Here is a 14,650-nt window from a genome sequence, read left to right as displayed (position 1 = left end):
TCTTCACAGATGAAAGCAGGTTCACACTGAGCACATGTGACAGACGTGACCGAGTCTGGAGACGCTGTGGAGAGCGTTCTGCTGCCTGCAACATCCTTCAGCATGACCGGTTTGGCAGTGGGTCAGTAATGGTGTGTGGTGGCATTTCTTTCGAGGGCCGCACAGCCCTCCATGTGCTCGCCAGATGTAGCCTGACTGCCATTAGGTACTGAGAAGAGATCCTCAGACCCCTTGTGAGACCATATGCTCGTGCGGTTGGCCCTGGGTTCCTCATAATGCAGGACAATGCTAGACCTCATGTGGCTGGAGTGTGTCAGCAGTTCCTGCAAGATGAAGGCACTGAAGCTATGGACTGGCCCGCCCGTTCCCCAGACCTGAATCCGATTGAGCACATCTGGGACATCATGTCTCGCTCCATCCACCAACGCCACGTTGCACCACAGACTGTCCAGGAGTTGGCAGATCCCTCATGAGACCATCCACCACCTCATCAGGAGCATGCCCAGGCATTGTAGGGAGGTCATACAGGCACGTGGAGGCCACACACCATACTGAGCCTCATTTTGACTTGTTTTAAGGACATCACATCAAAGTTGGATCAGCCTGTAGTGTGTTTTTCCACTTTAATTTTGTGTGTGACTCCAAATCCAGGCCTCCATTGGTTAATAAATTTGATTTCCATTGATGATTTTTGTGTGATTTTTGTTGTCAGCACATTCAACTTTGTATAGAACAAAGTTATATTTCATTCATTCAGATCTAGGATGTTATTTGAGTGTTCCCTTTTTATTTTAATTTTATTTGAGTTTCCCATTTTTATTGAGGTGTGGGTGTGTGTGTGTGTGTGTGTGTGTGTGTGTGTGTGTGTGTGTGTGTGTATGTTTTATTTATATATATATATATATATATATATATATATATATATATATATATATATACACACCAGCCACTTTATTAGGTAAAAGGTTAGAACCCCTTTTTCCTTCAGAACTGCCTTAATATTCTTCGTGGCATACTTTTAACAAGTTGTTGGAAACATTCCTCAGAGATTTTGTTTATTTATTTTAGTTGCAGTTGCCTTTCTATCATCTCAAATCAGTCTGCCCATTCTCCTCTGACCTCTCACATCAACATGGCATTTTTGTCCACACAACTGTGGCTCACTAGATATTTTCTCTTTTTTCTGACCATTCTCTGTAAACCCTAGAGGTGGTTATGTGTGAAAATCCCAGTAGATCAGCAGTTTCTGAAATACTCAGATCAGCCCGTCTGGCACCAACAATCATGCCACATTCAAAGTCACTTAAATCACCTTTCTTTCCCATTCTGATGCTCGGTCTGCACTTCAGCAAGTTGTCTTGACCACCTCTACATGCCTAAATATATTGAGTTGCAGCCATGTGATCGGCTGATTAGCTATTTGTGTTTACAAGTAATTGAACAATTGAGTAATTGTACCTAATAAAGTACACCTCTCTCTCTCTCTGTCTCTCTCTCTCTCTCATATATACAGGGGTTGGACAATCAAACTGAAACACCTGGTTTGAGACCACAATAATTTATTAGTATGGTGTAGGGCCTCCTTTTGCGGCCAATACAGCGTCAATTCATCTTGGGAATGACACATACAAGTCCTGCACAGAGACATATACAAGTCCTGACCAAGTCCTGGTCAGAGGGATTTTAAGCCATTCTTCTTGCAGGATAGTGGCCAGGTCACTATGTGATGCTGGTGGAGGAAAACGTTTCCTGATTCGCTCCTCCAAAACACCCCAAAGTGGCTCAATAGCATTTAGATCTGGTGACTGTGCAGGCCATGGGAGATGTTCAACTTCACTTTCATGTTCATCAAACCAATCTTTCACCAGTCTTGCTGTGTGTATTCATGCATTGTCATCCTGATACATGGCACCGCCTTCAGGATACAATGTTTGAACCACTGGATGCACATGGTACTCCAGAATGGTTCGGTAGTCCTTGGCAGTGACACGCCCATCTAGCACAAGTATTGGGCCAAGGGAATGCCATGATATGGCAGCCAAAACCACCACTGATCCACCCCCATGCTTCACTCTGGGCATGCATCAGTCTGGGTGGTACGCTTCTTTGGGGCTTCTCCACACTGTAACTCTCCCGGATGTGGGGAAAAAAAGGTGGACTCATCAGAGATCAATACATGTTTCACATTGTCCACAGCCCAAGATTTGCGCTCCTTGCACCATGGAAACCGACGTTTGGCATTGGCACGAGTGACCAAAGGTTTGGCTATAGCAGCCCGGCCGTGTATATTCACCCTGTGGAGCTCCCGATGGACAGTTTTGGTGGAAACAGGAGAGTTGAGGTGCACATTTAATTCTGCCGTGGTTTTATGTTTTTTGGATACAATCCAAAAGCACCCAAACATCCCTTTCAGACAGCTTCCTCTTGCGTCCACAGTTAATCTTGTTGGATGTGTTTCGTCCTTCTTGGTGGTATGCTGACATTACCCTGGATACCGTGGCTCTTGATACATCGCAAAGACTTGCTGCCTTGGTCACAGATGCGCCAGCAAGACGTGCACCAACAATTTGTCCAATTTTGAGCTCTGGTATGTCACCCATAATGTTGTGTGCATTGCAATATTTTGAGCAAAACTGTGCTCTTACCCTGCTAATTGAACCTTCACACTCTGCTCTTACTGGTGCAATGTGCAATTAATGAAGATTGGCCACCAGGCTGGTCCAATTTAGCCTTGAAACCTCCCACACTAAAATGACAGGTGTTTCAGTTTCATTGTCCAACCCGTGTGTATATATATATATATATATATATATATATATATATATATATATATATATATATATAAAAAATATACACACACACACACATATACAGTGAGGAAAGTAAGTATTTGAACACCCTGCGACTTTGCAAGTTCTCCCACTTAGAAATCATGGAGGGGTCTGAAATTTTCATCTAGGTGCATGTCCACTGTGAGAGACAATCTAAAAAAAAAAACAGAAATCAAAATGTATGATTTTTTAAATAATTTATTTGTGTGTTACTGCTGCAAATAAGTATTTGAACACCTGCGAAAATCAATGTTAATATTTGGTACAGTAGCCTTTGTTTGCAATTACAGAGGTCAAACGTTTCCTGTAGTTTTTCACCAGGTTTGCACATACTACAGCAGGGATTTTGGCCCATTCCTCCACATAGATCTTCTCCAGATCAGCCACGTTTCTGGGCTGTTGCTGAGAAACACGGAGTTCGAGCTCCCTCCAAAGATTTTCTATAGGGTTTAGGTCTGGAGACTGGCTAGGCCACTCCAGAACCTTGATATGATTCTTACGGAGCCACTCCTTGGTTATTCTGGCTGTGTGCTTTGGGACATTGTCATGTTGGAAGACCCAGCCACGACCCATCTTCAATGCTCTAACTGAGGGAAGGAGGTTGTTCCCCAAAATCCCGCAATACATGGCCCCGGTCATCCTCTCCTTAATACAGTGCAGTCGTCCTGTCCCATGTGCAGAAAAACACCCCCAAAGCATGATGCTTCCACCCCCATGCTTCACAGTAGGGATGGTGTTTTTGGGATGGTACTCATCATTCTTCGTCCTCCAAACACAGCGAGTGGAATTAAGACCAAAAAGTTCTATTTTGGTCTAATCTGACCACAGAACTTTCTCCCATGACTCCTCTGGATCATCCAAATGGTCATGGGCAAACTTAAGACACACCTTAATGTGTGCTGATTTAAGCAGGGGAACCTTCCGTGCCATGCATGACTTTAAACTACGACGTCTTAGTGTATTACCCACAGTAACCTTGGAAACAGTGGTGGCAGCTCTGTTCAGGTCATTGACCAGCTCCTCCCATGTAGTTCTGGGCCGATTCCTCACCTTTCTTAGGATCACTGATACGCCATGATGTGAGATCCTGCATGGAGTCCCAGTCCGAGGGAGATTGACAGTCATGTTTAGCTTCTTCCATTTTCTAATAATTGCTCCAACACTTGATCTTTTTTCACCAAGCTGCTTGGCAATTGCCCCATAGCCCTTTCCAGCTTTGTGGAGGTCTACAATTTTGGCTCTGGTGTCTTTGGACAGCTCTTTGGTCTTAGCCATGTTAGTAGTTGGAGTCTTACTGATTGTGTGGGGTGGACAGGTGTCTTTATACAGCGAACGACCTCAAAAGGGTGCTTCTAATTTAGAATAATAAGTGGAGTGGAGGTGGACTTTTTAGAGGCGGACTAACAGGTTTGAAGGCCAGAATTTTTGCTGATTAACAGGTGTTCAAATACTTATTTGCAGCAGTAACACACAATTATTAAAAAATCATACATTGTGATTTTTTTTAGATTATGTCTCTCACAGTGGACATGCACCTAAGATGAAAGTTTCAGACCCCTCCATGATTTGTAAGTGGGAGAACTTGCAAAGTCGCAGGGTGTTCAAATACTTATTTTCCTCACTGTATATATATATACACACAACCCCAATTGCAATGAAGTTGGGACATTGTGTAAAACATAAATAAAAACAGAATACAATGATTTGCAAATCCTTTTCAACCTATATTCAATAGAATACACTACAAAGACAAGATATTTAATGTTCAAATGGATAAACTTTATTGTTTTCTGCAAATATTCAATCATTTTGAAGTTGGGACAGGGGCATGTTTACCACTGTGTTACATCACCTTTCCTTTTAACAACACTCAATAATCGTCCCTGAAAAAGACGTTGCTTAGATGGCAGCATATGTTGCTCCAAAACCTTTATGTACCTTTTGGCATTAATGGTGCCTTCACAGAGTTATCAATGCAATGGGCACTAACCCACCCCCATACCATCAGAGATGATGGCTTTTGAACTTTGGAGATCGTAACGTGGTGCCAGGGGAAAGTGTAGCAAGGCAGCATAGGGTGGTTGTCTGTAGAATGAGATTAGAAACAAAGAAGAGGAAGAGAGTAAAGGACTTGTATCGTTTGGCTAAACAGAGAGTTAGAGCTGGAAAGGATATACAGCAGGTTAGGCTGACAAAGAATAGAGAGGGAAATGTACTAGTGAGTGAACAGAGAGTGATGAGTAGATGGAAGGAGTACTTTGAAGAACTAATGAATGAGGAAAATGAGAGAGAGGAGGAAAACGGGGGGGAGAGATAGTGGATCAGGAAGTGCAGAGAATTAGTAAGGTGGAAGTGAGGGCAGCTTTAAAAAGGATGAAGAATGGAAAGGCAGTTGGTCCAGATGACATACCTGTGGAGGTATGGAGATGTTTAGGAGAGAAGGCAGTGGACTTTTTAACCAGGTTGTTTAACAAAATCCTGGACAGTGAGAGGATGCCTGATGAGTGAAGAAGCAGTGTACTGGTCCCCATTTTTAAGAACAAGGGTGATGTGCACAGCTGCAGTAACTACAGAGGTATAAAGTTGATTAGCCACATCATGAAGGTATGGGAAAGAGCTGTTGAAGCAAGGCTAAGGCGAGAGGGTCAGATCAGTGAGCAGCAGTTTGGTTTCATGCCCAGAAAGAATACCACAGATGCGATTTTTGCATTGAGAGTGTTGGTAGAGAAGTACAGAGAAGGTCAGAAGGAGCTACATTGTGTCTTTGTGGATCTAGAGAAGGCATATGATAGGGTGCCAAGAGAGGAACTATGGTACTGTATGAGGAAGTCAGGTGTAGCTGAAAAGTATGTTAGGGTGGTGCAGGACATGTTTGAGGATAATGAGACAGTGGTGAGGTGTGCAGTTGGAGTGACAAATGGTTTCAAGGTGAAGGTAGGGTTACATCAGGGATCAGCTTTGAGCCCCTTCTTGTTTGCAATGGTGATGGAAAGGTTGACAGATGAGGTCAGGCAGGAGGCTCCATGGACCATGATGTTTGCAGATGACATTGTAATCTGTGGTAAGAGTAGAGAGCAGGTGGAAGAGAATCTGGAGAGGTGGAGGTTTACGCTGGAGAGGAGAGGAATGAAGGTCAGTAGAGACAAGACGGAATACATGTGTGTGAATGAGAGGGAGGCAGGTGGAAAGGTGAAGATGCAAGGAGTAGAGGTCGTAAAGGTGGATGATTTCAAATATCTTGGGTCAACCATCCAGAGCAATGGACAGTGCAGAAAAGAGGTGAAGAAGAGGGTGCAGGCAGGATGCAGTGGGTGGAGACAGGTGTCAGGGCTGATGTGTGACAGAAGGATAGCAGCAAGAGTGAAAGGGAATGTTTACAAGACAGTAGTGCGTCCTGCTATGATGTATGGTTTGGAGACAAGACAGGAGGCTGAGCTGGAGGTGGCGGAGATGAAAATGCTGAGATTTTCATGGGGGGAGTGACAAGGATGGACAAGATTAGAAATGAGCAGATCAGAGGGACAGTGAAGGTGGAGCAGTTTGGAGATAAAGCCAGAGAGGCCAGGTTGAGATGGTTTGGACATGTGTTGAGGAGGAATAGTGGATATATTGGTCAAAGATGCTGGAGATGGAGCTGCCGGGCAGAAGGAGAAGAGGTAGACCTCAGAGAAGGTTTATGGATGTAGTGAAGGTGGACATGGAGATGGTTGGTGTAAAAGTAGAGGAGGCAGTGGATAGGGCAAGATGGAGGCAGATGATCTGCTGTGGCGATCCCTAAAGGGAGCAGCCGAAACACGAAGAAGATATATATATATATATATATATATATATATATATACATACATACCTATATATATGTATATGTAAACATTTTAATTCATTTTAATTTTCCCCTAAATGTTCCATTAGTTACATCCTGGTGTCTTAATAATAACTGCCGTTTTAATAATAACTGCTTCACTATTTAAGGCAGAATGGGAAAATTTGTGTGATTTAGGTTATCAAGATGTTCTACCTACAGTTTTATGAAGGTCACTAAAAACATCTCCAATGGTAGGCCATTTTGAAAAGACAGCACAATGTGTCAGAACAAGGCTTCCATAATATGGTGAATACAACGGAGCCTTGTTACACCATACCCTCCTGACAACATATCACTGACATTGCTGTGCCCACGTTGGAGGTAAACCTTAACTTTTACTTATTTATTTTTTTAGGGACTGCAGACTGCACTTATTTTATTCAGGCTGGGTTTAGTTGTGTGTGTTTGTGTGTTTTGGGGGGGTCACCATCATGGTGAGGCCTCTGGTGGCTGGAGATGAGCTCCCCTGTGAGTGTGTGCGTTGTTATGTGCCTTTTCTGTAAAGAGCACTTTCTCGCTGCAGATCATGGCCACCCCTGTGTTGTAGTATGGTATTGGATGTTACAGGGACTGTGAGAAATGCAAATGGAGATCCCACTGGTTGTATGAAAAGTAAACTTTCTTATTTTACTCAGCTTTTATGCATATGGTTATGCGTTTCTAATACTGTGACAGTTTTCCTAAAATTAGATTTCAAAAATTGCAATATTGCAAAATTGCAATTGCAATGTATTGCAATATATTACAATACATTGAACCATAATTGCTGGATCATGACATGTATCATGTCACCAGGTTCTTGTCAACACACAGCCCTACGTAAAATCAGGATCATTTATACCAGTTTATCCTGTTCACTGAGGCTGTTAGAGATATAGAGTCTGCCTGGCAGATGACAGTCAGAAACCAAAAGGGAAGATGGCACCTAATCCTCTATAAAAAAATAAATAAATAAATAAAACGCACACAAACACACACACACACACACACACACACACACACAGAGATTCAGGCTTATATGAAGGTGTGTTTTGCTGTGCACTGAGCCAGAATTTTTGAGAGTGTAATTGCTGCTCAGTTAGTAGCTTCCCTCTACAATCTCTGAAGCTTCCTGTTCATCTAGGTGGGCAGTGTTGAATCTGATTGGATAAAATTTGAGTGCGTGGACTGGTTGCCAGGCTTTTACTCTCTGCTCACCAAAAAGCACAAGTCACAACCAGAATTTTATAGAGCAAGTTTGTGAGTTCAGACCATGCTTTCAACAGTGTGGTAGTAATAAGGAAGACTGATAGAGGGAGGGGGAGAATTCTGAGAATTTGGGCCGGAACTCAGAAAGACAAACTACATAACCTCACTGGTCACTTCATTATGTGCATCTACCTTTTATTTACACTCATTGTCTATTTTATCAGGTCCATTTACCATATAGGTATGTTTTTTTGTAGTTCATCCTTTAAAGCCTATCTTTACTGAAAGAGTCAGTTTCAACAATGATGCATACAAAAGCTATTGGACATGTAATATCTCCCCCTTGTGGAGACCTTTAAGCATAGGCATTTTAGTCATGTACACTGCTCAAAAAAATAAAGGGAACACTTAAACAACACAATATAACTCCAAGTAAATCAAACTTCTGTGAAATCAAACTGTCCACTTAGGAAGCAACTCTGATTGACAATCATTTTCACAAGCTGTTGTGCAAATGGAATAAACAACAGGTGGAAATCATTGGCGATTAACAAGACACACTCAATAAAGGAGTGGTTCTGCAGGTGGGGACCACAGACCACTTCTCAGTACCTATGCTTTCTGGCTGATGTTTTGGTCACTTTTGAATGTTGGTGGTGCTTTCACACTCGTGGTAGCATGAGACAGACTCTACAACCCACACAAGTGGCTCAGGTAGTGCAGCTCATCCAGGATGGCACATCAATACGAGCTGTGGCAAGAAAGTTTGCTGTGTCTGTCAGCGTAGTGTCCAGAGGCTGGAGGCGCTACCAGGAGACAGGCCAGTACACCACGAGACATGGAGGAGGCCGTAGAAGGGCCCAGCAGCAGGACCGCAACCTCCGCCTTTGTGCAAGGAGGAACAGGAGGAGCACTGCCAGAACCCTGCAAAATGACCTCCAGCAGGGCACAAATATGCATGTGTCTGCACAAACGGTTAGAAACCGACTGCATGAGGATGGTATGAGGGCCCGACGTCCACAGATGGGGATTGTGCTCACAGCCCAACATCGTGCAGGGACGCTTGGCATTTGCCAGAGAACACCAGGATTGGCAAATTCGCCACTGGCACCCTCTGCTCTTCACAGATGAAAGCAGGTTCACACTGAGCACATGTGACAGACGTGACCGAGTCTGGAGACGCTGTGGAGAGTGATCTGCTGCCTGCAACATCCTTCAGCATGACTGGTTTGGCAGTGGGTCAGTAATGGTATGGGGTGGCATTTCTTTGGAGGGCCGCACAGCCCTCCATGTGCTCGCCAGAGGTAGCCTGACTGCCATTAGGTACTGAGATGAGATCCTCAGACCCCTTGTGAGACCATATGCTGGTGCGGTTGGCCCTGGGTTCCTCCTAATGCAGGACAATGCTAGACCTCATGTGGCTGAAGTGTGTCAGCAGTTCCTGCAAGATGAAGACATTGAAGCTACGGACTGACCCGCCCGTTCCCCAGACCTGAATCCAATTGAGCACATCTGGGACATTATGTCTCGCTCCATCCACCAACGCCACGTTGCACCACAGACTGTCCAGGAGTTGGCGGATGCTTTAGTCCAGGTCTGGGAGGAGATCCCTCAGGAGACCATCATCAGGAGCATACCCAGGTGTTGTAGGGAAGTCATACAGGCACGTGGAGGCCACACACAATACTGAGCCTCATTTTGACTTGTTTTAAGGAAATCACATCAAAGTTGGATCAGCCTGTAGTGTGTTTTTCCACTTTAATTTTGTGTGTGACTCCAAATCCAGGCCTCCATTGGTTAATAAATTTGATTTCCATTGATCATTTTTGTGTGATTTTGTTGTCAGCACATTCAACTTTGTACAGAACAAAGTATTCAATGAGAATATTTCATTCATTCAGATCTAGGATGTGTTATTTGAGTGTTCCCTTTATTTTTTTGAGCAGTGTATGTTAACACTACCATTTTGCATACAGAATAACTTGTACTAACATTGCACAAATTTGCCATCTTCATATCTGAAATATTTCTATATAATGCCCCAATTCTGCCAAACATGTGATAACTGACCTGTCTTGTCCTCACCTTCTTTGCAGCTCTACATCACACACTTATTATATTAATTACAAGTTAATACATGATCTATTTTATTTTCTTTTCTAAACTTCACATGCCTTATTTCAAACCAAACTCCTATCCCGATGACATTTTAAAAAGGGAAATAAAAGGAAATGTCACAAGGGGAGGATTAGCATGGTCATGGGCCCCTGAGCTACAATAGTTTCCCAGGCCCCCAAATCTACTTTTTTGATATTTTCCTACTGTCTGTGAAAAAAAAAGTACAACAAACCCAAACACACTAAAGATGTCAAATGGACTTTAACAGTGAAAATCTAACAAAGGAAATGTCCAAGCACACACAGCATATCACTTGTGCCACAGGAGAAGCGATCATTTTAGATTATTGCTAAACCACTATTAAAAATGTTTTTCACTCTGTCATGCATGTGGCTCTCAAAACTTCCAACCAGTCTTGTTGACCTCATTCCGAACTACAAATAGGTACAAATAGGCAGAACAGACACAGAAGACAGAACATCATAATACTGATACACTATATGGTTAAATACAGTACACTATATGGTTAAAAGTATATGGACTTCCAAACATCGCATCCTTTTGAGGTCAGACAATATGGCCTGACTTACTGTTGGCTTTCCAGTTTCCACACCAAACTCACTAAATCATTTCTTAATGAAGCTTGATTTGTGCACAGGGGCACTGTCCTGCTGACACAGAAAGGCTGAATCCTGAAGCTGACAGCACAGTTTCTCAAAAATTTGATTTTATACTACAGCATTACGGTTTCCCTTCACTAGAAGTAAGATACTGAAATCATGAAGAAAATCCAGTGACAATAGGAAAAGTCTTTTTTTTACATTTTCACATTTCATATTTTAGAAGCTAAACCTGTGAGCACTTTCGCTTGCTGGATCTCAGCAGAGTTTGAATAGATTTTGGAGATGCAACTCCACACTAAACAAAGCACAAAAAAGTCTTTAAGTGCAATAACATCTGATTCTTTGCTCCCAGCGGAACAGACAAATGGTGGGAAAGTGAAAGCAAGCTGAAGAGCTTCATGACTTCATTCATTAACTGAAATGCAGACTTTTTCCACATTCAACTCAATGTTTTTGGCCCAGTTTGAGCTACGTTTAGAACTCATCCTTTTAGCATTTGTGAAAAGGTTCTATTTCCTAGAACACATCTACTCCGTCCTCTTGGGTGTTGCCATGCGAACATTTACTGTCATACAAATAAACTGCACAAAAACATCTAATTTGGTTTGTAAAAGCCTTTAGGCTTATATTATGCTGGTTTATCATTGCCGTCATCATGAAAACCCCATCAATGAAGCTTCCAGTAAACAGCTCTTATGCTGAGGTTTCTTCAAGAGGCAATCTGGAACCAGTCACGTGATGTAACTAAGGACAGACAAGTTGTCAGTGCTTCAGCATTCGGCAGTCTCTTTCTGTGAGCTTGTGAAGCCCACTGCTTCATCCCTGAGCCTTTGTTGCTTCTAGACCTTTCCAGTTCACAGTAACAGTACCTTAGGAGTAACTCTAAGAGTGGCGACAATGTGTGATGAGGTCGGTAGGTGTGTCCCATCACCAGGACTAGTTTGGGACATTTTGTGTAGATTTTGGGCATTTTAAAACAAACCTGTATATAAAAGTCAAAGTAAAAATGTGCACAAATATTTACTTACCTGTTGATCTTGTCTCTCTGGTCCTGTGCAGCCAGCTTTCTCTTTTATAGTAGCCAAAGGGCCTTTTGTTAACTAAAGTGGGGAGAGAGGGCTTGATATGAAGGTATCTGTGGAAGAGAAAGATCAATGTTAAACGTAAGCAACCAAGAATATATTTACTGGTAATATGAATTGATGGCCAAATGACATGTCAACATGTATTTTGTCGACAATGATGTCTCCATTACTATACTAAGATTGTTATACTTTTCTCTGTCAACCCACTTGCTCTGAGCAGTGGTTTAGCCCAGTCTGTTTAGAGGTGGGACTATGAGTTAAATGGGGGAGTTTTAGTCTAGAAAAAAGAATTGCATGTTTGAGGCCTGTTTATGAAGTTAAAAGTCTAATCGGCCTTGCAGCCTGAGACTTCATCCTGTATTGAAGTTGACTCAAGAAAACTTTTATTGGACGGATGTTTGTGGAATAAGTCAACTAGAGTCTGTATGTCTAGAAACTGCTTATAATTCATTTATTTTCCTGGAACTTTGGAACTTATCTCAAAGTACTGAGCAATCTTTATGTAGTGAAAGTAAAAAACATGTAAAAAAAAAATCCACTCAATGGTAGCAGCAGACAAAGTCAGGAGGAGTCATCTTCACAAAGACAGCTGTGGAGACATAACATGCAAACAAAAACAAAAGTCAGCAAGGGCTTAACTCAAGACAGGCCACAGAACTGCAAGAATGCCTCTGAAAAGAGCTCCAACAATACAGAGTTCACACTAGGATGAGCAAAAAGAAGAGGAAGAAGTGGATGAAGAAGGAAACCAGTCTCTCTCTTCAACCAGTAAAGTGTCATTTAGCAATGTAATTCCTGATCATGTTAAATGATTAGCTCGAGCTGCTACATGACCTAAAGAAAACTGGGCACTACATCTGGTACCACTGATAGAACGGAAAGATAGAGTTGTGTATGGAGCCAAGGATGAAGAAAATGCATGCAATTATCACAAAGTTAAAGAAAATCATGACATAAATAAAGAGGCCGAAAGCCTATGGTTCAAAAGTAACACGGTGTAGGAGAACAAAACCCCCAGACAACTCTACACCAGGCTTGAAAGGAAAAAACAAAAGAAGAAAGACAGATGGAACATTCAGCCCATTCTACGGCCCCTCGGCACGCTCTCAAGCGCCACTGTGAGCTTCCCATAGCTCGGGAGAGCCTCTGGAGCTGCCGAGAGGGTTCCGTTTCTGTGTGTTCCTCCAGTTCCTCCTGTTGTTGCAGCAGTCCGTTCCTGGCATTGTGGACGCTGCCTGAGTTCCTGATCCCATTGCCACACCCCGCAGCACACCTATTCCTGTGGCCACAACCTGCGGCACACCTGCGCCTCCGGACCTGCCACCTGTCTTCATGCCTCTGGACCTGCCGCCAGTCGCCGCATCTCCGGACGCGCCGCCCGTCCCGCCCTTGCCTGTGTCTGCTACTCCCCGTGGGCCTCCTGTTCCGCCTGTGTCTGCTGCTCCCTGGGGGCCTTCTGTTCCACCTGTGCCTACTACTGTGTCCCCTGTTTTGCCTGCTCCTTTGTTTCTGCCCCCTTGTTTCCAGACCCTGCCACTGATTGTTCTCACCTGCGTCTCTTGTTAACCACCTGTGTCTTGTTAACCTGTTCTAGTATTTAAGCCCTGTGTTTTCCCCAGTTGTTTGCTGGTCTTTGTATTGTATGTTGTTTGATTTTCTGGCCTCCATTGTATTTTCTGTTGTTGTGTTTAGCCTATGTTCCTTTTTGTCACGTTTGTCCCTCGTTCTCTCTATGTTGGCTCTTTGACCCTGGACTGTTTAGACCCTGAGTATGGATTTGCCCCAAAAAAATCTTGCATCTCTCAGCATATGCGTTACAATTATACACTAGTATTGCACTATACACTAGTATTCAGGATGTGGATTGGGAGCAGTGCTGCTTCAAGAGCCAGTTCTCTACAGCAGCAGAAAGTGGTTTTCTAGAGAAAAAAAATTATTTGATTGTGAAAAAGGATGCACTAGCGGCGGAGTGGTTGTTAGACTCAGTATTATCTGATGGGTGCTGACTTCATGCTAAAGACAGACCTTTGTTTGATTTGAGGATTTGTGTACCCTGCCCGGAACAGGGTTACCGGGGCCCCACCCTGGAGCCAGGCCTGGGGGAGGGGCTCGCCAGAGAGCGTCTGGTGGCCGGGCATTTACTCATGGTGCCCGGCCGGGCCCAGCCCGAAGGAGTTACATGAGTCCCCCCTCCCATCGACCCACCACCAATGGGAGGGGCAGTAGTAGGGGTTCGGTGCTTTGTGGATCGGGCAGTGTCCGAAGGCGTGGGCCTTGGCGTTCTGATCCTCGTTTGCTGAAACTGGCTTTTGGAACTTGGAACGTTACCTCACTGGCGGGGAAGGAGCCTGAGTTGGTGCACGAGGTTGAGAGATACCGGCTAGATATAGTCGGGCTCACCTCAACACACAGCTTGGGCTCTGGGTCCAATCTCCTTGAGAGGGGCTGGACTTTTTTCTTTTCTGGAGTTGCCCATGGTGAGAGGCGGCGGGCAGGTGTGGGCTTTCTCATAGCCCCTCGACTCGGTGCCTGTATGTTGGGGTTTTCTCCAGTGGACGAGAGGGTAGCTTCCCTACGCCTTCGGGTTGGGGAACGGGTCCTGACTGCTGTCTGTGCTTATGCACCGAACAGCAGTTCAGAGTACCCAGCCTTCTTAGAGTCCTTGGAAAGGGTGCTTGAAAGTGCTCCTCCTGGAGACTCTATTGTCCTACTGGAGGACTTTAACGCTCACGTGGGCAATGACTGTGAGACCTGGAGGGGTGTGATTGGGATGAATGGCCTCTCTGATCTGAACCTGAGTGGTGTTCAGTTTTTGGACTTCTGTGCAAACCACAGTTTGTCCATCACGAACACCATGTTTGAACACAAGGATGTCCATAAGTGCACATGGCACCAGGACACCCTAGGCCGCAGTTCAAAGATTGACTTTGTAGTCGTGTCATC

This window comes from Pygocentrus nattereri, chromosome 21 (genome assembly GCF_015220715.1).
Source record: "Pygocentrus nattereri isolate fPygNat1 chromosome 21, fPygNat1.pri, whole genome shotgun sequence".
Classification (NCBI taxonomy): Eukaryota; Metazoa; Chordata; class Actinopteri; order Characiformes; family Serrasalmidae; genus Pygocentrus; species Pygocentrus nattereri.
Note: the sequence above shows the minus strand (reverse complement) of the source record.